The sequence below is a fragment of the Cervus canadensis genome, chromosome 25 (assembly GCF_019320065.1).
Source record: "Cervus canadensis isolate Bull #8, Minnesota chromosome 25, ASM1932006v1, whole genome shotgun sequence".
In the NCBI taxonomy this organism is placed as follows: domain Eukaryota; kingdom Metazoa; phylum Chordata; class Mammalia; order Artiodactyla; family Cervidae; genus Cervus; species Cervus canadensis.
The window spans coordinates 33088477-33114449 of NC_057410.1; the positions used below are offsets into that span (position 1 = coordinate 33088477).

At 41.8% G+C, this 25973-nt stretch overlaps 1 long non-coding RNA gene across 2 annotated transcripts in view; it reads left to right on the plus strand.

The window, feature by feature from the left end:
• Positions 1-25973, plus strand: part of LOC122427079 — a 168428-nt gene that overhangs the window by 33463 nt on the left and 108992 nt on the right. For both annotated transcript variants that reach the window (XR_006265349.1, XR_006265350.1), the window contains 2 exons: positions 14313-14387; positions 16201-16278. This is a non-coding gene — a long non-coding RNA (uncharacterized LOC122427079). The remainder of the gene's footprint in view (positions 1-14312; positions 14388-16200; positions 16279-25973) is intronic.

The following is a 25973-nucleotide window of genomic DNA, read 5'->3' on the forward strand; positions in this document are numbered from 1 at the left end:
ATGCAGGTCTCCTGCATTGCAGGCGAATTTCTTTACCATCTGAGCCACCAGGGAAGTCCGTGAATACTGGAATGAGTAGCCTGTCCCTTCTCCAGGGGATTTTCCTGACCCAGAAATTGAACTGGAGTCTTCTGCACTGCAGGCTGATTCTTCACCAGTTGAGCTACCAGGGGAGCCCCAGTATAAAGCAATTTTTGCAACCATGATGTTTCAGTGAATGGCTGAAACTGAATATTGGGATGTTCAGGAGAAGTCAGTATCTACATCATATACTCTAGCTACATTTCCAAACGGTATGATGCCTGAACATCCTGTCGTAAACAGAAAAGATGCCAGCATCTGAGGCAGAGCTGAGATGGGACATGGTAGAGACAAGTAGAGAGTGTGGTAGAGATCTCACATCAGGGTGGACCCCTGTCCCCCACTGTGCCTGACATGCCGCTTCAGCCTTCCCTGGCATAAAAGCTAATTGTGCAGGTATTGCACTGTGTCTATCAATACCCATTTCCACCTCTGCCAGTGCACACAGCTAGGTTATAGTTCCCCGCCTCTTTCGCACTTAGATATGGATTTGAGTTCTCTCCAAATGTAGCTGGCACACAGATAACCTATTTCCAGGCTTAACCCATTAACACATCCCACAAGGGATCTTTTGTTTCTTTTCCCTACCCACTGGGCAAGAGGCTGAAGTCTTGGAGAAGGGTGGATCCTGTGGCCGTATGACTAGGATCAGTTCAGTTCAGTTCAGTCGCTCAGTCGTGTCCGACTCTTTGTGACCCTGTGAATCGCAGCACGCCAGGCCTCCCTGTCCATCACCAACTCCCGAAGTTTACTCAAACCCTTGTCCATCGAGTCGGTGATGCCATCCAACCATCTCATCCTCTGTCGTCCCCTTCTCCTCCTGCCCCCAATCCCTCCCAGCATCACGGTCTTTTCCAATGGGTCATCTCTTCGCATGAGGTGGCCAAAGTGCTGGAGTTTCAGCTTCAGCATCAGTCCTTCCAATGAACACCCAGGACTGATCTCCTTTAGGATGGACTGGTTTGATCTTGCAGTCCAAGGGACTCTCAATAGTCTTCTCCAACACCACAGTTCAAAAGCATCAATTTTTTGCGCTCAGCTTTCTTTATAGTCCAGCTCTCATATCCATACATGACCGCTGGAAAAACCATAGCCTTGACCAGACAGACCTTTGTTGACAAAGTAATGTCTCTGCTTTTTAATATGCTATCTAGGTTGGTCATAACTTTCCTTCCAAGGAGTAAGCGTCTTTTAATTTCATGGCTGCAATCACCATCTGCAGTGATTTTGGAGCCAAAAAAATAAAGTCGGACACTGTTTCCACTGTTTCCCCATCTATTTCCCATGAAGTGATGGGACCAGATGCCATGATTGTAGTTTTGCCACCATGGAGAAACCCAAATGTCCTTTGTTTTAAGACACTGAGATTTGAGGGTTTAACTTTGAAAGTACCCAGTGATTAATACCTTCACTAATCCATTTAGAAATTAACCTTTCATTTCTTAAGCTAATTTAGGTTATGTCTTGTCACCTGTAACACTGGCAAGGGTCCTGATAACAACACTTGGCCACTTGAATGCAATGAAAGCAGAGGAGTGGTAGTTTTGCAGTGGAAAAGTACTGGGCTTAAACTCAGAGTCCCCAGGTTCCTTGTCCTTGCCCTGTTCACTTTGTAATTTTCATTAAGTGTATTTGGGGCTTACATTTGTAAACTTACTTGCTTTCTCAGGTTTGACTTTTACCGTGACGGTTGAGCTAATCTAATCTTCACTTCCATTACTTGATTCCTCTGCTTCCACAGTGGCATGGTGAAATTTACTGGTTATTTGAGCAGATAATCAGGCCAGTGATCGTATTACACAGTCTTTCTATTTTGTGATTGCTTTCTTTTCAGATAGTTGAAAAAAAATCCCAGAAGTAATCTTAATAACTTCTTCCCAGGTGAAGAATGTTAAAAAATTATTTTGGAAAAGTTCCAACATACATACAAGTACAGAGAATCACATGATAAACTGATATGCAGCCATTACCAACCTTCAGACATCACCATAACATTAAGCCTATTCTATCTCCTGTTTCCTAGCTTTTCCTTTTTTTTTCTCCATTGCTAAAGTATGTTAAAGCAAATTCCAAGTTTTGGAAATGTTTCTGGGCACATATGCACATGCATGTGTGTATATGTACACATGTATTACATATATGTGTATGAATATGTTACAATATAGAAATATACATTTATGTCCCAAACCTAAGCACGGTTGGTGCCTTTATTACATCTCACAAAATTGGCAGTGACACCTCAATAAGATCTAATTCCATTTAAAATTTCCTCAATTATCTTAGCATTCCTTTTACAACTGGTTTCATGCCAGTCAGCATTGACCACAATTTCATCAACATTTCAACCACACATTGCACAAAATTGTTGCATCTTTTGAGTGTTCTCTAATCTAAAAGTGAGTGTAACAGTTACATTTAGCTGCTGAACGGCTGCACAACTTGGAGGTTTAAGTAAACAGTCTTTTATTTTGCACAGGATTCTGTGGTTTGGCAATTTGAGCTGGGTTCAAGTGTGATTTGGTGGGAGTCAGGGAGAGGCTGGCTGGGAGGGGGTCAGGGGCTCATCTTTGCTCTGTGCGGCCTCTCACCCCCAGGAGGCTAACCTAGGTTTGTTCACGTGGTGCTGGGTTTCCCTACCCAGTGCGCGGGAACTCCGTAGCTGCTTGCAGCCTCTGCTTGTGGTGAGCGTGCTGCCCTGTCACAGTCTAACTGGCCTAAGAGGTCAGAAGGGCAGCTCACACTCAGGAGGTAGGAAAGTAAATCTCATCTTGTAACGTGAGATGTTGCAAAGTCAGGTTACAAAGGACATGACTATATAAGAAGAACCCGCTTACAGTCACCTTCCATTTCTTCCCAGGCAAATAGATTTGAACTTCTGTAACCCTTAAAAGCCCTCAAAGAATACTTATTTCCTAAAGTTTATACATATATTATGTGTGTGTGTGTGTGTATATATATATATCAGTTCAGTTCAGTTCAATCGCTCAGTCTTGTCCGATGCTTTGCGATCCCATGAACCGCAGCACGCCAGGCCTCCTTGTCCATCACCAACTCCCGGAGTTCACCCAAACCCATGTCCATTGAGTCAGTGATACCATCCAACCATCTCATCCTCTGTCGTCCCCTTCTCCTCCTGCCCTCAATCTTTCCCAGCATCAGGGTCTTTTAAAATGAGTCAGCTCTTCGCATCAGGTAGCCAAAGTGCTGGAGTTTCAGCTTCAACATCAGTCCTTCCAATGAACACCCAGGACTGATCTCCTTTAGGATGGACTGGTTGGATCTCCTTGCAGTCCAAGGGACTCTCAAGAATCTTCTCCAACACCACAGTTCAAAAGCATCAATTCTTCTATTCTCAGCTTTGTTTATAGTCCAACTCACATCCATATGTGACTACTGGAAAAACCATAGCCTTGACTTATATAACTGAGGTATATTTACACTTTCAAGTATACCTAAGTTTATATTTTAAGTGCAAACTAACTCTTCTTGAACTAGGAGAAATTGATCACTTGTTTAATTTTGAGAAACACTGGATTAGGAGCCATAACATATTTTTGTTCCTATATAAAAATTTTGTCTTGTTTTCTTCATATAGTAAGTACAGTGAATGGATACATTTATTTCAAACACAGATTTGCAGTGTTTGAAAAAATTTCTTAAGCTATATAACCAGAGTGTAATAAAAGATTTTTAATAATTTTAATTTTAGCATATGAGTAGCAGATTTTTTTCTCTATCTAGAGGGTTACCAAATGCATGGGAACCATCAGGAAGGGAATTCTCTGGATCAAAGCAGTAATTCAGTAGGAGACAAAGAAAGTTATTTATAGAAGCTATCTGTAGACCAAGGGCCTAATTTATGTAGTGAGAACATTTCTGTCGAATAATTTGTAATAAAGATAAATTATCAATTGTTAAAGACTTTGCCAGGTCAGTTTAATTTGGTAGGAAAGGGAGATGATGAGAAGGTTGATAAAACAGCTATAAATCTTTACTGAATATACAACTTTAGTTGTCTGGCATTAACCTTAGAGATTTTACTTGTAACGCGCTGGAGCCAGTTTGTACCAGCTGGTGAGAGCCAACTGTATTTATCCCTTTCTAATTCCACGTCCAGAAAAGTCACATTGTTAGCTTAGGATTGGCCAAGGTGGGAGTATTTACACCCAAGTTAATGAACAGTCAATCGTTAAACATTTATAACATACCACTGGTCATTAGCCTCATAAGAAAAAATGACAGGCACCACTTCCTGGGAATATCGAAAGGAAGCGCCTTCTGCTACAGAGGACAGCCACAGAAGAGCAGAGGAGAGCTTCCCTTGGCGTCTTTCCCATCAGCCTGTGTCTCCAGATTGCTGGGAGTCTCGGTTTGCTGCTGTTGCTGTTTAGATGCTCAGTCTCTGCGACCCCATGGACTGCAGTAGGCCAGGTTCTTCTTTCCTTCACTGTCTCCCAGAGTATTTTCAGATTCATGATCATTGAGTCAGTGATGCTATCTAACCATTTCATCCTCTGCCACCCCATTCTCCTTTTGCCCTAAATATTTTCCAGCATCAGGGTCTTTTCCTCTGAGTTGCCTCTTTACATCAGGTGGCCAAAGCACTGGAACTTCAGCTTCAACATCAGTCCTTCCAATGAATATTCAGGGTTGATTTTCTGTAGGATTGACTGGTTTGATCTCCTTGCAGTTCAAAGAACATTTGAAGAGTCTTCTCCAACACCCACAGTTTGAAAGCATCAGTTCTTCAGCTGTCAGCCTTCTTTATGGTTTAACTCTCACATCCGTACATGACAACTGGAAAAGCCTTAACTTTGACTATAAGGATCTTTGTTGACAAAGTGATGTCTCTGCTTTTTAATACACTGTCTATGTTTGTCATAGCTTTCCTTCCAAGGAGCAAAGCATCTTTGAATTTCATCGCTGCAGTCACCATCTGCAGTGATTTTGGAGCCTAGTCGGATGTGAGTAAAGTAAGAGCACCTTTGAGAAATGAGAAGAAGCAGACACAAGGGAAAGGATAGGAGGTGTGCTTGGTCCTTTGCTTATCTTACCACCTTAGACTCTCATCAGACTCAAGCTAGATGTTCTTAAACATCACCTGAGTCTATTAAGGGAGAAAGGCAGAGATGGAGCGACTCTTTCTACATTAGAGGATCCTGCCATTCAACCCTCTGTGAGCTTCTGACCTGCCACAGGGTTTCTTATCTGCAAAACAGACACAGGATACTTGTTCCTCCCTTATTTTGCTGTGTGAATAACTTATGGTTAATACCACGTTGCCTGACAGTGTAGAGAAAGAAATGGAATAAGATGAGGTCGTTGAGAAGAGCCAGGGCTCTCCGGAGAAAGAGTTGGAAGTCATCAGTTGAAAGTTCATGGGACAGCAGTGTTGGCATCCCCAGGGAGCTTGCCAGAAACGCAAAAACACGATTCAGACCTCAGAATCAGAATCTGCGTTTTAACAAGATCTCAGGTGACTTTTATGCATCTTATACTTTGAGAGTGATCTAAGCGGTGGTTTGTTCATGGCACCAGAGAAATACCCACGTTACAGAGTGCATTTTAATCTTACTGCTATCTCCTTTTATTCCTTAGTCTTTGTTTTTCCACTTTGAGGTTCCCATTTAAGCTTCATGCTTAACAAACTGCTTCGCCTTTCCAGGAAAAACCTTTATATAATCATTGTAGTAGAAAGCATATATTGATTTACCTAAAATAGAGGGAGGATGGGGATGGTGAGTGTTAGCTCCTTATCGCTAGTAGCAGAAATCAATAAATCAGGTATAAAAATGGAAAGAGCAAGAGATAGCTCTCTTTTTATTATATTTATATGCCATGATGGATGTCAATCAAATCTGTTGTGATAAGCATTTCATACATAATATATGTAAGTCAAAGCATCTTGCTGCACATCTTAAACTTATGCAGTACTGTATGTCCATTATTTCTCAATAAAACTTGAAAAAAGAATAGCAATAGCAGCATCAAAGTGAAGTGAAAATGTTAGGCAGTTAGTTGTGTCTGACTCTGTGACCCTGTGGACTGTCGCCCCAGGCTCCACTGGCCGTGGAATTCTCTAGGCAAGAATCCTGGAGTGGGTAGCCATCTCCTCCAGGGGAGTCTTCCTGACCCAGGGATCGAACCATAGGTCTTCTGCATTGCAGGAGATTCTTTACCGTCTGAGTCACCAGGGAAGCCCTAATATCAGCATATTGTTAAGGAATATGAAAAATGATTTCCAGGATTAAAAAGAAATAGCAAAGTGATTTAAAGCATTTGTCTCTGGAAAGTGGAGCTGATAAAAAAATTCTGGTTGGACTTTTTAATTTTTAAAATGTGTGTATATATAACTTTGATTTTGATATCATTTAATGATGTCATTAAGTCTTGTATTTTATGCATTCCTATAAATCACTTTATATCTTTTTTGAGAACTAGGTAGAATATAAACAACCAAGCAAAACCAAAAACCTTCTCCAAGGAGAGCAAGTAGCCTATAATGGTGGCTAAAATAGGAAAGAGTGTTTTATGCAGGAAAAATAAGTCAACTACAGTAACAGAGAGAGGAAATGAGATATTCATACCAGTGATGACCTTGTATCAGTGACCTTGTAAGTGCAGGATGAGAAGAGGAAATCTGGGAATAAGAGGAGCGATAGAGAAGCCATATGAAGTCACGGTAGGATAATATTCCTAAAAAGACCATTTTACCAGGAGAGGAACTTTTCTCAGAGACCTTTCCCCTTGTAATTTATCTGCCAGAGTTGAGAAACCGATGTATCCTCCAAGAGGCAGAAGCAGTGAAATTTGGGAAAACAAACCACAGAACTTTGGAATGAACTTTACAATCATTTAAGGATGTAGTTTTCAAACTTTATTTTAGCTGTCAACTTTTTTTTTTCTTTCAATTGAGATCTTACTCTGAAATCCGATGTACTAAAACAGAAGCAAACAGAATTTCTGAAGCTGAAGTAGAGGGTTGAAGGTCTGTGGCCAGCCTGGTTCTGTGAACTTCTATCCTGCCTTCAAGATGTTCTAAGCTTTGAGGAACACAAGCAGAAAGTGAACTAAGTGGCAACTCACAAACATTCCTCATCTTACTAAGGCTTCAGGAGACAGTCATGTTCAAGGTCAATGGCAGAGCCCAGACTTGACCTCATTGTTCTCGACTCTGAGTCCAGTGCTCCTTCCAGTGTACCTTAGTGCTGCCTGTCATGGTTGGAGGGGCGGTTGGCTCCCACAGATTGTAAAGAAGACTGGAATTGGGTTTATTTCTTCACTGTTGTAGAATGCTTAGCCTCCGGTAGACCCTCCAGAAATATTTGTTGAATAAAGAATTAAATGACATACAGAATGTCATAAGTTGACTTACTCCTTGATGCTCTTAGGGAGCGAAATGGAGCTGAAAGATGTGAGAATCTCTTCTTCAGGAAGAGAGGTTAGTTCCTGGAAGATAAACGACTTACTGTATTTTCATCTCTGTTAAGCCTAACATGATCCTTTAGTACTCCTCAGCTAGAGAGTTTTCACTGGGTTAGGTTTAAGATCTTTTTGGTCTTCCTGTTTGAATTGCCCAGTATGCAAGGGCATTTTTTTAGACCAGCTCTTTTATAAGCTTTCTTTCTGTGGAGATTGACTTTAGCCGTGGAGATACATGGATCTCTTTTTGCAGATCCAGAAGTTGATTTGACAGCAGCCCAGCCATAGCATTTCAGAAAGATCTTTATTCAGTTTAAACCAAGCCCTCTTCAGTTTTTCATTTTGATACAAACAAGACAGGAGCAGCAGTAGCCGGACATAACAGTTCAACTGTGATCACTCACCGTAATTGCTTTTCAATGGCTTATCTGGAGAAGGGGACTTGGGCCCAGAATCTGTGTTGTATTGGTGTCAGTTTGCATTTAGCTCAGGTAAAGATGGCAGCTGATGGCAATCTGATGGCTCCCTCCTATGCCCTAATAGGTGCCTGTCCCTTTGAGGTGTCCTGGGCAATGACTGTAAGAATGAACATCAGGAGAAATGCACTGGGAGGAGAAAAGAAGGAGTAAGTTGTCAGTTTTTCAGGTATCAGAGTTGCAGGTATTAGCCTCGCTGCCGGCACACTCTCTGGGGCCCCCACGGTGTCCACATTCACTTTGTTTTTCTTTGGAAGAATTAGCAGAGGTACTGGTTGGCTGACCTCCCCTCTGCAGCCTGCGGCGGAAACTGCCTCTTTAGGTCAGAGTGAAATGGTTCGTTATTCCTCCATCCTATTAGTTATTCCTCTGCACTGAAGTTACCTTTCTAAAGAGGCAGCTACAAAGATCATTTTATCTGCTGCACCAAGGGGGTGGACCAGAGAAGGCACTGCCAAGACTTGGAGTGGCTGGGGTTGACTGGCTAGTTTTTCTGCAGGCGAATGGACCAGAGGGACGTTTTAAAGTGTCGGCACCAGGACTTTTTCTCCATTTTTTTTTTCTTACTTCTGACGATAATGAATGAAGCATGTTAGGCTTGTTTTCAATTATGCAACAAGTCTCCATTCATTAGAAACCAAGGCAGTGATCCCAGCTGTATTTCTGTGGCTTTGAGAGTGCGGCTTTCTACCTGACCCAAGGTTGAGCAGTTTCAGTGCTCAGCATCGGAGCTGCTTGCTCAGGTTATCCCGGGAGTGATTAAATGTGTGCATATTCAGGAAAGAAAGCTGACTCCCACTTGCATTTACAGGACTCAGGGCTTGTCATTTGTTTCTGGGACATGAAAAAATGGGAAATACAACAGCTCCAATCTCCTGTGTTGCAAAGGAAGGCAGCTGTCATGTAACCAGGTGGGTCAGACCCTTGGGTGGGTCCTCATGATGATTATTCCACCTACAAGACTGTGGTTTTGGAAATTCATGTTCTTATGGCTAGGAATATTCAGGGTATCACCATAAATCACTGGGGAGGATACTAGTAGAATCCACTTATGTTCCTTAGTCTTATGATACTGTCAAGTATCAGATATACCCCAATTTAGTAACATCTTTTTTTCTGGAGGGAGCTGGGACTGGAGAGAAGAAACAAACATACAAGTACATGTTGATTAAAAAAAATGTACTTCAATATCAGAAACATCACAATGTGAAAAATTGCATTTTAGTCTTGAGAAAATAAGTATATTATGAAATCATGGGGAAATAATTTTTTCTCTGAACTGCATAGTCAGTCACCAGTTGAATTGATTCTTTCTCTTCCAAGTGCCCAGTGAATCTTCGATGGTTAGTTCAGTTCAGGGGTTCAGTCGTGTCCAACTCTGCAACCCCATGGACGGCAGCATGCCAGGCTTCCCTGTTAAGATGAGCTTTAAAGGTTTCGTTGCTTCTTGAAGGATTGGAAAATTGGAATGAATAAATGTAATTACAGCAATAATAATGACTACCACATGGAATAATGACTGTGTGGAAGACAGCCAGAGGTTCTGTCTGTGTTGCTTCCAGTTCGTTCTGTCATCTGGAGACATGGGTATTATTCACCCTATTTTACAGATGAGGAAACTGAGACTTAGGAGGTTTACATGACTTGGCTGGGCTGGGCTGTGCTTAGTAGCCCAGTTGTGTCCGACTCTTTGCGACCCCATGAACTGGCTCCTCTGTCCATGGGGATTCTCCAGGCAAGAATACTGGAGTGGGTTGCCATGCCCTCCTCCAGGGGAGCTTCCTAACCTAGGGATTGAACCCAGGTCTCCCGCATTACAGGCAGGCTCTTTACCGTCTGAGCCACCAGGGAAGCCAAGGTCACAAAACTACTAGAGGCTTAGGGTGTGATTGGAAATGTCATCTGATGCCCCTAAAGCCACACTTGTAGGGTAGCAAAAGATGAAATGTTTAAGCCTCGAGCCAGAGAGCCGCAAAGTAGAAACGGAGGATCCTGGGAAAAGACAGGGGAGGGAAAGCTGCTTTGAGGCTTTGGAGAAGAGAACACGGTTCTTGTCTTGGCCTCATGAAACCAGCAGGGCTTATTATGTGGTAAGTTCAAGGCCAAGCACTTTGCACACATTGTCTCATTTAATTCTTACAACAGTCCTGAGAAGTTATTACTATTCCCATTATACAGACAGGGAAACTGAGACCCAAAGGAGTCATTTAGTTGCTAAGTGTAAACTGTGGTCTGTCTGCCTTCAAGTCCTGTGGTCATGACCAGTAAATAATTTCACGGCCAAATGGAATTCTGTTTTACGTGTTAAGTTAGGACGTCTCTTCTGTATTCTCTGAAACCTCCAGTCCGCCTTCAGCCGCTGCTGCCAGCCCCCCCGAGGTTTTACGCTGGTTTTCCAAGCCCCTGCTTTGCTTCTGCGCTTGCGTCACAGAACCACAAGGTGGCAGTATTACATTGTGCAGCTCCCACGTGAGGGCCAGGGCCACGCGTCTTACCAACCGCATAGACAGACAAACCGCTGTCGGCAAGACTGGCCTTCGTGGTTCATCCCGTTCTACATACAGACACATGGAAATCATTGCTCACTAGCTGATTCTAGGGGCAGGGATCCCGGAGACCTCAGCTGAGTGACAGTGGGGAGGCAGGAATAAGTGCTCCACCAAGACGTCTAGAAACCAGGAAAGGCTGTTCTTAAATTTTTATTTTAAAAATGTTTTGCATCCTGACCCTACACTCCCCCTTCCTATTTAGTTTTTATGGAATTGGTGTTTTAAAAGTATAGGAGTTGTGGAAAGAGTGAGGAGAGTAAGCAGAAAGCCAGAGAGCCCGGCTTTGTTGTCTAAGGACAGGGACTCAGAGCTCCGGCGCTCCTTTCTTGGTGATCTTAACCTTGACATCCAGTAACCCCTGTACTTGCCTTCTCATGCACGAAGTTGGAGGACAGTGTCTGCCTTGCACATTGTTGAAAATATTAAATAAGGCTTGAGACTTCCCTGGTGGTCTAGTGGTTAGGAATCTGTCTGCCAATGCAGGGGTTGTGAATTGGATCCCTGGTTGGGGAACTAGGATCCTGCATACCATGGGGCAGCTAAGCTCTTGTTCTCCAAGTAAACCCACTGTGGCAGCCACAAAGCCCATTATTTCTGGAGCCTGTGCGCCACAGTGAAAGATCCTGTGTGTCACAACTAAGACCCAACACAGCCAAAAACAATTAAAAATTAAGGCTAAGTTGTGAAATATATTTAGGTGCTTAATCATGGAGACCATGTGCGTTCTTCAAATGTTTGTTTCCTTAGCTTAGAGACATAAGGCAACTAAGAGAAAGACCAAGATTCATATCAAAGCAGGGAAGAGGATACTGCAACTGGGGTAGAAATAAATGCACAGTCTGTGGACAAAGAATTCCTGTTGAGCTAATAACAAAAAATATTTACAAGGTGACAGAACAAAAGGAATTCTGTTTGCTTCTCTCTGTACCATTTTGTAGATTGTCATAGCATAGCAGTGACAAAAAATTGTCAGTGTTTCTCAAGAGGAGTGGGAAGATATGCATATAGAAATGTGTTTGATTTCTAAAGGTTCTTAGGCACCACTTAAGTTTTATAGGTGTGTACCTGAGATCATTCTTTACATGTGCTAGAGTTATCTGAATATAGACCAAGATCAGGAGCTTTGAGCTCTGTTTCAAACCCACCTCTGTTATTTACTGGCTTTATGATTTAAGGCCAGTTGCTTAGTCTCAAAATTACAGTAGTTCCTGCTTTATAGGCTGGTAGATAATAGATAAAACTTTAGGATAATGCATGTAAAGTGCTCACCACATAGTAAGCCCTAGATAAGTGCTGATCGTTATTATTAATAACTTTGCCCAGTTACAATAATAATAGCAATTTTCATGAGCCAGGAATTCAGTCACAGCTGGGAATCTGGAAATACATGAAATTACTCAACAAACAGAAAGAACAAAAGCCTAGGCTCCCCCTTGCAGGTCTCTGCTGAAAGACTTCCTCATGTCCTTTCACATCCTCTCAGGGTACTTGTAGCAGTGCAAAGATTGTGGTGTCTTCTCAGACCAAACTGACTTCTCTTTGCACTTAAATTAGATTCTTGGGGACCAGTTGGGAACCCACCAGTGCTTTGAACTGGAGACTCCAGCAAGCCAGTAGGTTCTGGGGAATCTCTGGTTTCCAGTGATTCACAGATCAGAGGTCACCACAAATAACAGCACTTCTTAACCATCATTTCAGTCCCCTTATTTCCCACTCTTCACTGTTTACAGAGATGCTTCCATTTGAAATAAAAGCCTGGGACCATATGACTTCACAGGTGAATTCTGTCAAAAAATTTAAAGAATTTCAGTCGTTGTCAGACTCTTCTAAAAATTAGAGAAGAAGGAATGCTTCCAAATTCAGCATTTCCTAGATACTAAAGCCAGACAAAGACACTATTAGAAAATTACAGGCCAATATCCCTGAGTAACATAGGTGCAGAGATTTTCAACAGAATTCCAGCCAACGGGATTCAAGAGTATCTTAGAAGGATCATTCACCATGATCAAGTGGAATTCATCCCTAGGATGCAAGAAAAGTTCAGCATACATACATCAATGAATCTGACACATCACATTAGCAGAATGAAGGATAAAAAGTATATGATCATTTCAACAGGTGCAGAGAAAGCATTTAACAAAATTTAACATCCTTTAATGATTAAGAGCTTCAGCAAATTAGGTTTAGAAGAAATATTTCTCAACATAATGAAGGTCATATATGACAAGCCCACAGCTAGCATCACACTAGAAAGTTAAAATCCTTTAACTTAGTGGAAAGTTAAAACCCTTCTAAGATTAGGAACAAGATAAGGATGCTCACTCTCATCATTTCTACTCAACTTAGTACTAGAAGTCCTAGCCTTAGCATAGCAGTTAAGCAAGGAAAAGAAATAAAAGGCACTCAAATTAAAAGGAAGAAGTAAAAGTATCTGTTTTCAAATGATATAGAAAATCCTAAAGATGCCACTGAAAAAAACTGTTCTGTGCTTAGTCGCTCAGTCATGTCTGACTCTTGGCGGCCCCATGGACTGCAGCCTGCCAGGCTCCTCTGTCCATGGGGATTCTCTAGGCAAGAATACTGGAATGGTTTGCCATGCCCTTCTCCAGGGGATCTTCCCAACCCAGGGATCGAACCCAGGTCTCCCGCACTGCAGGCAGATTCTTCACTGACTGAGCCACCAGGGAAGCCTCTTAGAACTAGTAAATGAATTCAGTAAAGTTGTAGGATACAAAATAAACACAGTCAGCTGTGTTTCTATATCCTAAAAAAGAGCTGTCTGAAAGAGATATTAAGAAAGCAACCTCCTTTACAGGAGAGTCAAAAACAATAAAAATACTTTGGAATAAATCTAACCAAGGAGCTGAAAGACCTTGGACACTGAAAAGTGTAAGACCCTGATGAAAGAGATTGAAGAATGTACAAATAAATGGAAAGCTGTCCTGTGTTCTTAGATTTGAAATAATATTGTGATAATGTCCATACTACCCAAAATGATCTACAGAGTCAATGCAATTCCTCTGCAAATTTCAATAGCATTTTTTTTTATAGAAATAGAAAAAAGCTATCCTAAACTGGTATGGAACCACAAAAGATCCTTATCTTGTAATGTCCAAACATAGAAAGAAAAACCTCATATAACGCAGTAGCAAAATAAGCAAATGATCCAATTAAAAATAGGCAAAGAAGCTGAATAAATGTTTTTCCAAAGAAGATGTGCAGATGGCCAATAGGTAAATGAAAAAGTGCTCAAATGTCACTAATCACCACAGAAATGCAAATCAAACCCATAATGAGATACCACTTCATACCTGTTAGGTTGGCTATTATCAAAAAGATAAGGGCCCAGCAGTTTGTGTTTTAACAAACCCTCCATATGATTCTGGTGCCTGCTCAAGTTTGAGAACGCCTTCCTCCAGCCACCAAAATAGGTCAGTTCTTTGCCATGGAGATGCTTTGGTGCTTGTTTCCAGGGATCAGGCTATTGAGAGCAAGAGGCATGGTGTTGTTCTTTATGGTCTTATCTTTATTTTGTCATATTATCTCTTACTTTTCCTGTAGAGAAACTAACAGGATGCAGCATCCTTCTTACAGCTAAATCCAGCTGTGTTACTCTGCTTGCATATGCATAAATATATTAGACTTATTTCCCTCTATTGCTCATTATTGCAAAATGTGAGGTTGAAAATTTTAACTGAATTTAACCTTTTAAAAATTAACCAGTAGCATGCCATTTCATTCCCTAACAATCTTTTCTTTCGTGTGTTTCTTTTTTTCTCTTTAGGAAACAAAACACAGTATCTTCATCATCTTTAATCCTGAGGCTGAAAATTGAGAACTGGTTGTGGATTTTGCATGTGTATGTATATGACAACAGTTATGATTGCTTCAAGTATTATGGTACTGATAACACCAATGCCAAAACTATTAAATAAGGTTAATGCAGCCATATAACTTACAAAGCAGTTACATGTATTTTCTTATTTCATGCTTACTTTTGCTATAGATACTATTTTTATTTTAAAAATGAGGAAACTGATTTTCAGAGGGTTATAATTTAATTATTGAGCATCATGAGATTTTTTTTATGGGGCTTTCTAGGTGGTGCCGTGGTGAAGACTCTGCCTGCCAGTGCAGGAGACACAAGAGGTATGGGTTCAATCCCTGGGTTGGGAAGATCCCCTGGAGTAGGAAATGGCAACTCATTCCAGTATTCTTACCTGGAAAGTTCCGTGGACAGAGGAGACTTGTGGGCTACAGTCCATGGGGTCACAAAGAGTCAGACACGATGGAGCACACACACTCACCATATCATTCTAAACAGAGCTTTCTGTTGGAATACCAGTAACAACTAAAGCATACTGAGCACTATCTAAGACCTAGAGACTGTCATCCAGAGGGAAATAAATCAGAAAGAGAAAACAAATGTTGTGTGATACTGCTTATATGTGGAATCTAGAAAAATGGTACAGATGAACGTACTTGCAAAGCAGAACTAGAGACACGTGCAGAGAACAGCCTTATAGATGCCATGGGGCGGGGGAGGAGAGGGCGGGATGAAGTGGGAGATTGCAGTTGACATATATACACTAGTGTGTGTGAAATAGGTAAGTGACAAGATCCTAGTGGACAGCACAGGGGCCTCTACTCCATGCTCTGTGGTGACCTGCACGGGAAGGCGATCTAAAAAGAGGAGCTGCACCTGTATATACAAAGAACTGATTCACTTTGTTGTGCAGCAGGAACTAACACAACATTGTCAAGCAACTGGACTCCAGTAAAAATTAAAAAAACCATGCTGGGTGCTGTCTTTGTGCCAGGTATTGTGATAGATAGGTTCTGTTTTACTTGAGCCATAAAATAGCCCAAATGAGGTGGTAGATATTCCTCTTCCCGTCGTACAATAGGTAAACAAAGGTTAAAAAACTTGCTTTGTTTTTCAAAGGTTAAATTACTTGCCTGTATCATATATAGTCTTATGGAGCTAAAATTCAGTTCCAGGTTTTTAAAATCTGAAACCGCTTGTTATTTTTGCCTGTTACAGGATCTCTGGAGATGCTCATCTGAGTAGTATCTTAATCTTTCAGAAACTGTTAGTATTATGAAGGAAATTTCCCCTTCCCCTATATTCTGTACCCAGCAAGAAACATAGCAAGAATGAGCCAAAGAGTCTCCATCAAAGACTTGACTCCTTGAAGCCAGGGGACTTTGCTGTTGAGGGATGGAACAAGGAGTTACTAGCACCCAATTTATTATATTAGTTGCCATTGATGGTTCAATTTGTCAGTGCCCATCTCTGACCAGAAAGGATTTTTGGAAACCATAAGGGTCCATAAGAGATCTCCCATAATCCCGTAAGTGCCTCTATCTGCAAGTGGGAAGGATAGCCATTTCCTAAGAAGCCTGCCTCCAGCTGGGTTGTGTGTGTGTTAGTCACTCAGTCATGCCCAACTCATTCTGACCCCATGGACAGTAGCCCGCCAGGCTCCTCTGTCCATAGAATTCTCCAGGCAAGAATACTGGAATGGGTAGTCATTTCTTTTTCCAGGGGATCTTTCTGACCCAGGGATTGAATCCGGGTCTCCCATGTTGCAGGCAGATTCTTTATCATCTGAGCCATCAACTGGGTTATTTTAAGTTAATTGGGACATTCTGTTATTCTCATCATACAGGGGGCTCAAGTACAGTCCAGCTTGAGACATATACTTACCTGTTCAGCACAAGATTACTTTGAATAAGAAGCTTAAATGGTAAGTACAAACTGGTTTGCCAGGATTCAGTTGGATTTTTTTGTTGTTGCTGCTTAGTCACTGAGTTGTGTCTGACTCTTTTGTGACCCCATGGATTGTAGTCCACCAGGCTCCTCTGTCCATGGGATTTCCCAGGCAATAATACTGGAGTAGGTTGTCATTTCCTTCTCCAAGGGATCTTCCCAACCCAGGAATTGAACCCATGTCTCCTGCATTGGCAGGTGGGTTCTTTACCACTGAGCCACCAGGGAAGCCCATTCAAACGGTACAGAGATACAAGCAAAAATAAAATAGAAGCTTTTCTGTAATCAAATTTTAAACATTTGAATGCTTTTGAGCAAGTTTCATGGGGAGAAGACAAGAAGAAAATCCCTCTTCCATCCCCTAAACCAAGCATCACTTTGATCCTATTACAAAAGAAGCAAAGTCCACTTTCCCCTTGAGCTTTTGCCAAGTCTCTGGTCTACCAAAGGCTGAGCAGGCAGGATGAACTCGCTGGATAAACATGTTATCAGTTATCCTCTAATTGGGGTTGTTGATCTCCAGTTTCCAATAAGGACTGGTCTGTGCTTTAATCACCAGTGTGCAGCAATTCCCCTTTTTTTTGGTCCCATCATGATTCTTCCTTGTTCCTAAGGAGCTACTTGTACATGAAAGAGAGTTACATGTCATAGATGTATTAAGAATGCCAAAGTTCTGAGCTTAAACTAACTGTAAGTTTTTGGTTTTTCTGGGAACGGTTTTTTTAAGATACAATTCACATAGCATATAATTTCCTTATCATACAGTTTACCCATTTAAAGAACAAAACACCTGTTCATTCCCCTGTGGCACGGGGGAATAAATAGATTTTTCCTCCAGTCCTTAATCAGCAAGTATTTATTGAGACCCTCTGGTGGGCCAGGCATTGGGCTAAATGTTGGAGCCCTAACAGTAAATAAAATAAAGATGGTTCTTGCTTTCATAAAGCCTTTAGTCTAGGGACAGAGATATCATAGCCCAATAAGCTTATAAATAAAATAATTAAAATCATGGTAAGTGCTGCATAGGAAACATAGGAAATAATGAGTTGGACATCAGGAGGAATCTCAGGTGGACAGTAAGGGAGAAGACTCACATAGGACTGAGCCCCTGAGTGGGGAGAAACCTTGGCGTGTGCTGGGCACAGAAGGGAGGCAGAGGGGCTGAATTAAACCAGGATAGGGTGAGGGTGTTGGCGTGAGATGAGGCTGAAGAGGGAAATAGGAGCCTTCATATGTGTTTACGAGCTCATGTCCTGTACTGTTGAAAGAATTGAAAATGGGAATTATAATCCAGTGTGTGAACTTAAGGCTTTATGTTAATGTTGGAGCACTGTGCTTCAAGCTCTGGACAAACGTCATTCGGTGAATTAGAAACCCTCCAGCCCCAGGTGTGGCACACAGGCTTCGTTGCCCTGCAGCATGTAGGATCTCAGTTCCCCTACCAGGGATCGAACCTGCATCCCCCGCATTCCGAGGCAGATTCCTAACTACTGGACCACCAGGGAAGTCTTCCCCCCTCAACTTTTTGGGCTTCTCCGGTGGCTCAGTTGGTAAAGAATACGCCTGCAATGCAGGAGAATACCTGCAACACAAAAGACGTGAGTTCGATCCCTGGGTCAGGAAGATCCCCTGGAGAAGAAAATGGCTACCCGCTCCAGATTCTTGCCTGGGAAATCCCATGGACAGAGGAGCCTGGGGGGACTCCAGTCCGTGGGGCTGCAAGAGTCAGACATGACTGAGCAACTAAACCACCACCCCCAGCCCTAGAGCTGGGTTCTCTTCCCTTCCCTAGCAGACTTTCTGGAGAGTCTAGACTTTAGAAGGGTTCTGTCATGGTATTCTAGAACACAGTGGGAATGGCATGCCCTGGAGTTGGACACCAAGGATGTATTGACTGCATATCATCTCAAGTTCAGCTACTCAACAGGCCATTTCATAGCTAGCCCAGTTTAGATGGGGTCAGAGATTGCCCTGCATTGGACAATATCCATTTCTGTACTGTTATATAACAGTTACAATTGTTGATTCAAATGAAAATATTTAATTAGTTCTTATATGACTGACTTGGTCTGTTTGAGCCAGGCTTAGATAAGCTAATTTTCCAGGCCAGCAGATAATTCCTCTAGATCTTTATGGGTCACATAATGATGTGGGAGTTCTTATTAAAACACGCACACACACCCAAGTGCCTAAACAACTGTAGAAAACCTCCTTAAACTCAGCCATTAATATCTCATAGAATGTTCAGATGAAGAAGGGTGCTTTTGACAGCCTGTTCCAGAAGGTGCTCACATAATGTACATTAATTTTGGGAATTTAAATTTGTCACGTGAAAATAATTTAGACAGGAAAAAAAAAATCCCAAATCATCTCTCATACTTAAAAAGGCCCGTTAGTGAGCTGACAGGCATAGCTGAGGTTGAAGAGATTGCAGACTTGTGATGAGCAGGTCAGCAACGATGAGCTCCTCTGGGCCTGCAGTTTCCAGTCAAGGGCAGTTGGCCTGCTCGTGGCCACCTGCTGAGGATCGTAATAGCTGACACTTACGGAGCCCTTCCTAGGCCCTAAATACAGTGCTCAGTTGATTTTCATGTGCTTTTTACTCCTCACAACAGCTCAGTGAGATAGGCGTTAATAGTCACCCTCCTTTGATGGAGGAGGCGTTAACATGCCCACAGTCCCCCAGCTGATGAATGGCGCTGCTGGGACTTGAACCCAGACATCAGATGGGAGCTTTGCCCCGTGTTCTGTGCCCTGTTACTTCTTCACGCTGTGTCTCTCCCTCAGCTGCAGCTTTGCAGGGAGAGCAGTGACTGCCTGAAGTGAGGGTAGCAAATCCACAGCCTGGCAAGTAGTCACTGGTGGGGCCTGGTGGAAACAGCTGTGTCCGAATTGAAACGGGGGTTATTCACTAGGCCAGTCAGGTCTTCGCTCCTGAATATGAATAGAGGAATGTAGTAGAGTTATTACAGAAGGAAGGGGCTACCACCAAGAACAGCTATGGAGAGCTCAAGGAACTGAGGCCATGGGCCTAGAGGTCTAGAGAAGCTGTGAAGGGACCAGAGCGAGGACCAGGCAGACGTGTTAGTAAGCAGGGGTGTGAGTGGGAAAGACCCAGACTAGAGGACAAAGTGGATAGCCCTGGACGAGAGAGAGGGTGTTCCCGGTGGCTCAGTGGTAAAGAGTCTGCCTGGCAGTGCAGGAGTCACAGGGGACCCAGGTTCAATCCCTGGGTTGGGAAAGATCCCCTGGAGGAGGAAATGGCAATATTCTTGCCTGGAGAATCCCATGGACAGAGGAGCCTGGTGGGCTACAGTCCAGCGGGTCGCAAAGAGGCAGACGTGACTGCGTGACAGCACGCACGGACAGTAGAGAATAGGATGTGACAGAGCGCTTTGTGAACCCTGCTGGTCAAAGATGACAGAGACCAAGTCCAGGGTCACGTGCCCATTATCCCCTGGTGCCCAGGGATGCTCAACAAATGCTGGTGGGTTGAGTGGGGAAGGAAGGTGACTCACAGGAGGATGACGGGGCCCTGCTGGGGGTAGCACGCCTCACGGCAGTACAGAAACTCTTGCTGCTGAGAAGCTGAGACCGTTTCAGCCTCTGGAGCTGAGTGACTTTCAGGGGACACTTCTCTCTCTTCTGTGGCTCCTTTATTCTCATGAGACTTTCTTCTCCTTTATCTTTGAGTGCCATTTTGATAAAACTCTGTTTACGTTTTTTGACATTGTTTGAAGCTACTTTTTGGGGGGTGGGACAAGAACGCTGTTTATGTGAAAAGAGGAATCAATTTCTTGACATCCCCTTCAAATATTCCTTTGCTCTAGTTAGGGATAGGAGCGAGAATAATCAATTCCACCCAGAAGTGATTGCTTTTTAAAATCAAAGCATGTAAATCTGTTTGCCTAGATTTCATAACATCTTAAGTGTAACAAATTTCAAGTTGCTGTTCAATGATGAAAGATGTTTTGTTTTTGTTCTTTTGTAAAAATTCAAGATTGTTCATGCATTTGCATGAATAATCTAAATAATGACTTTTTATTTATTGCGTGCTCAGTGGTTCAGCCATGTCTGACTCTTTGTAACCCCATGGACTATAGCCAACCAGGCTCCTCTGTCCATGGGATTTTCCGGGCAAGAATTGTGGAGTGGGTTGCCGTTTCCTACTCCAGGGGATCTTCCTGACCCACGGTTCGAACCCAGATCTCCTGTGTCTCCTACATCTGCAGGCAGAATACATGAGATAGAGTAAAATTATTAAGATAATTTACAAAGTCTACTTCATGTATTCTCTTCCGTTGTCATTTATATGCTCAAGAATGGTGCTCAGGCCAGCTTTATATAAAAGTTTACACCCACAAATTTACTCCTTGGGACCTGGTCTTGAAATGTATTTAAAGAACCAGATAAACAACATGGGGGGCATGCTTCATGGGGAGAATACAAGATTTTTGAGTCAATAGTGCAGATTTCTAGTCCCAGTTTTGCTACTTTTCTTAGTGCATCTCAAGCAAATGACTTAATTTCTCTGAGCATCAGTTTTCTCATTTGTAAACTGGGATATGTAATAGTAAATTTAGCAATAACTATTTAACATGATTCTGTTTTCGATTTCATAGCAAATTTGATAATGATCTATATGCGAAAGCACTAATGTGATGATTATGGTTGTTCCAGACTTTTCCTTAATGCTGATTGTTGGCTACAAGCTACATTACTAATATTTGCTGCACATATTTGCTTTATTTACTGGCTGAGTGACTTTGAGCAAGTTGTTTAATATCCTGTCATTATTCTTTCAACAAAGAGTAAAGTCTTTAACATGGCTTGTCTCTCCTCAAGACCACATCCTTCTCTTGCTGTTAAGGCTCTGATCACACTGGCCTTTCAGGTTGGATGGAAGCCACGGATGGAAGCCACAGCTTTGCCCCTGAGAGCCTTGCCTGTGTTTCTTTGGTTGAAGTGCTTCCCAATTGCAGTCTTTCTCTACTTCTCTGCTCTCTTTGTTATGCCTATAAGTCTCAGTTCAAATGTCACACATCCGGGACAATCCTGGCCACCCACCAAATTAGCTCAAGTCTACGATTACGGGTGCTTCTACCAACTGTCTACTTCTTCCTTGTACTCTTTACTGCATGTTATTAGTGGGACAATTGCAGTATCTTCCTGAAAACAGAGACTATGTGTATGTTGCTTCCACTGGGAGCCTAACACATAACTAAGTGCCTGTCGTGTAGTAGAACCTTAAACATTTGTTGATTGAATACAGGGAAAATAACTTGAATATAATCAGTAAAATCCATAACGCGAAGTCAGCATATTTACTTAGTCAAAGAAGATCTATATATACTAACAGTATAGTAGTAGAGAGAGTGATCAAATGTGTGCAATAATTTATTGATTATATAGGAATTGAGTTTGTCGATAAGTATGTATAATTACAAGCTAACAAAATAGTTAAAAATTAGTATCTGAGAATATATAAATATACCAAGGCAAGGTCAGGTAAACAGATAGAATAAATATTTAGACTGGAAGGTTCAACAGGGTTAATAAAATTGAGCTGTAAATGTGATTCTCAGCTTGCCAGGGGCCATAACAAAAATAAATATATGATCTGTTATGTGATGGTCATTGACCTGAGGGAAAAACACTCCAGTCTTCTGGAGAAAAGACGGCTGTTCATGGTGCTCTTTTTTTCTGGAAAAAATTGCTTTGCAGGGAGAGAACTTATTTTCTCCCTGACTTCTTGAGCAGCTTGGCCACCTTACAAAACCTTCAACATTAGAAGGTCGGAGATTCTAGTCCCACATCTCCTCTCCAACTCTCCTGCCTCTTCTCTCCTCACCTTGTTTCTTCCTTGTCTCTCCTGAAATTTCTATCTCACTGCACTTAAACAGTAAACTTCAAGTGTGGTTTTTCCTAGAGCTAGGACAGTGGTGGCGGAAGGTCTAAATCTGGCAGGTCCTAATTTGGTGGTGTATGCAGTGAAAACAGTCCGACAGCCCAGCTCCAGCACTCACTCCACACTCCTGGACTGAATTACTTCATCTCATGGCTGCTCAGTTTTCGTGTCTACAGGGAGCTGCTGGTGCCAGCTTCAAAGGGCAGCTGAGAAGCTAACTGTGAACACCTGGGGCTGTGCCTGGCCGAGCCTCTGTCCCGTAAATGTTCTTTCTTACAGGTTTCTTCCTCCTTCTCGGAACTTGCATAAGGATCCATGGAGATAGTATGTGTGTTTGAAAAACTCTAGTAAATGTATTAGCTTGTGTATATTCTAGAGGTCCAAGGAGAGGAGAGACCCACTCTTCTAGCTTAACCAACAGCGAGGCAAGAGAGAATTGCTCTTGATTAATGATCTCCTCCCCGAATGTTATTATTATTTATTTACCTAAACCAAGACAGCGAAGAATGGATTCATAGCCTCTAATCTTTTCATTATATATATATATCATATATATGTATGGGGATTCTTAGGTGGTGCTAGTGGTAAAGAATCTGTCTTCCAATGCAGGAGATGCAAGAGACGCAGGTTTGATCCCTGGGTCAGGAAGATCCCCTCAAGAAGGGAATGGCAATCAACTCCAGTGTTCTTTCCTGGAGAATTCCATGGACAGAGGAGCCTGATGGGTTTCAGCCCATGGGGCTGTGAAGAGTCAGACACAGCTGAGCGTACACACATACACACCACACTATATATATATATATATATATATATATATATATATATATTTAAAAAATTAATTTATTTAATTGAAGGATAAATGCTTTACAGAATTGTGTTGGTTATGTGTACTTACAAGTAGTTTAAAAGTACTTATGCAATATATTTTAAAAAATTCCTATTTCTGCAAAATAAGACAGTGCATCAGTGGTACTTGCAAGTCAAAACAAAACAGGAAGTTATGGAACCAGCGGTATTCATAGCCAATGGTCAGGAATGACTTAACACTTGAGCTTTGGTTGGGGTTCCCCACCTTCACAACATTTTTACTGAAAAACTGAACTCTGACTTAGCTGAACTGAATTACTGCCAGAGTCCTCTTTCTTTAAAATTCTCAGATTTTTTGTTTTCTCTCTTTTGCTAAATTTCTGTAGTAAAATTAAAAAACTAAGCCTATCATCCTTGAGTAAATTCTTCTTGCCTTTTTAACTTATTCAAGCCAGATGTTTCCATTTTGGAAGGTCCTGAGGAATACACAGTTTCTATAGGACCCGCCTCAGTTATGGTGGTTTCTATGACAAAGCCTTGGGAGTGACAAAAGTATTTATATTGCCTGCTGGTTAGCGGCACAGTACACAGAGGGACATGATTATTTGCACAGTGATTTCCTCTAATTTTTTTCTTCTGAAAGAAAATACCCTGGTAGCCCACCAAATCTAAAATTGGATACTCTGTATGTATCTCATTATGGTTTTGTGGACAAAGGAACTAAAAACAATGGTAGTTTAAAAATAAAATTGCTTTGTTTCCTCTGGCTGTGTCAGAAATGTAGACTCTTTCAGGGAGGAGAAAAGGGTACTAATTGTGTGGTTGTAACACACTAGCAAAAATGTCTTTAGCGCCGAGCATTATAATTGGTAAAGTCTGAGTGGAAATACACAGAGAAATCCAGGATTTTTATCTCTATTTAAGAATATTTAGATTTAGTCATCTGCAGATATTATTGAGAAAGGTTTTAATGATCAATATCCATCCAGAATTGACTGGAAAACAATTCTGTTTTGAACATCTGGCATTTCACTGGGTTCAGCAGTTTTCTGTCTTCACAATTTCTAAACTTGGAATAGTAACCCCAAAGACAGCCAGTGAAGGCAGTTCTTTGTGGTCTGTGAAGCTCTATTGCACAATTCTGCATTGGAACTGGTGAACCAACATTTCTAGCTCTGGGAGGCTAACACGGTGTTTACTATGGTTTCTACATAGTATCTGTGTAACACGTAATAAAGATGAACATATATCTCCTTGTTGAGTGCTTACTATGTTTAGCACAACTCAAAGTCCTTCACCTATATCATTTAAATCTGAATTGATATTATTCCCATTTTACAGAAGAGAAATTGAGGTTCTGAAAGTTTAAGTGATGCCGGTGTGTATTTTGCAGCACACATTTCAATCCAGGAGTCTCTGGCTGTGGATTTGTTCCTTTAAGTTGCTCCATGTGTTGCTTCTCAATGTCTGCTTAATAGTTACTGTATTATCAGTAGGATAGATGAGTGAGGACTGGTTTATGGTCCTACACTACAGCTTTTTTTGTGGGTGACCTATGTGGCATGTTGTTTATTCTTTGGCTTTGGTTTCCTTATCAGTCAAATATATAGAACTGAACTGGATGGTTTTTAGAATTCCCTTTATCATCCTATTGTATGAGTCTATGATTAATATAAATTATTTGGGCAGTCTGGATAATTTGAGTAAGCAGTGACTGTTGTAATCTACATCATAGCATTTTATAAAGGGGAATGACTTAACCATGATACTGGGCATGATAGACAGTGGAAAGTACCCTGGACTTTCTGATGACCTTCTGGAAGGAAGTCCAAGGATCTGTGCCTGGCAAGGAGTAAGTGCTGCACAAATGTTAGTTGGAAAGCTATGGGGAACCTGCAATCTATTTAAGTGTGTGATGCAAATAGAGTACTTTTATGCTTATGACCGTAAGGAAGGCTGAACACCAAGAATTGATGCTTTTGAATTGTGATGCTGGAGAAGACTCTTGAGAGTCCCTTGGATAGCAAGGAGATCAAGCCGGTCAATCCTAAAGGAAATCAACCCTGAGTATTCACTGAAATGACTGATGCTGAAGTTGAAGCTCCAATACTTTGGCCACCGGATGCAAAGAACTGACTCATTGGAAAAGACCCTGATGCTGGGAAAGATTGAGGGCAGGAGGAGAAGGGGGCAACAGAAGATGAGATGGTTGGACGGCATCACCAACTCAATGGACATGAGTTTGAGTAAACTCTGGGATGCTCCTTATTGCCAAATTGAGACTTAAATTGAAGAAAATAGGGAAAACCACTAGACCATTCAGGTATGACCTGAATCAAATCCCTTACAATTATACAGTGGAAGTGAAAAATAGATTCAAGGGATTAGATCTGATAGAGTGCCTGAAGAACTATGGATGGAGTTTGTGACATTGTACAGGAGGCAGTGATCAAGACCATCCCCAAGAAAAAGAAATGCAAAAAGGCAAAATGGTTGTCTGAGGAGGCCTTACAAATACCTGTGAAAGGAAGAGAAGCCAAAGGCAAAGGAGAAAAGGGAAGATATACCCATTTGAATGCAGAGTTCCAAAGAATAGCAAGGAGAGATAATAAAGCCTTCCTCAGTGATCAATGCAAAGAAATAGAGGAAAACAATAGAATGGGAAAAACTAGAGATCTCTTCAAGAAAATTAGAGATATTAAGAGAACAGTTCATGCAAAGATGGGCTCAATAAAGGTATGGTATGGACCTAACAGAAGTAGAAGATATTAAGAAGAGGTAGCAAGAATACACAGAAGAACTATACAAAAAAGATCTTCATGTTCCAGATAATCATGATGGTGTGATCGCTCACCTAGAGCCAGGCATCCTGGAATGTGAAGTCAAGTGGGCCTTAGGAAGCATCACTATGAACAAGGCTAGTGGAGGTGATAGAATTCCAGTTGAGGCTATTTCAA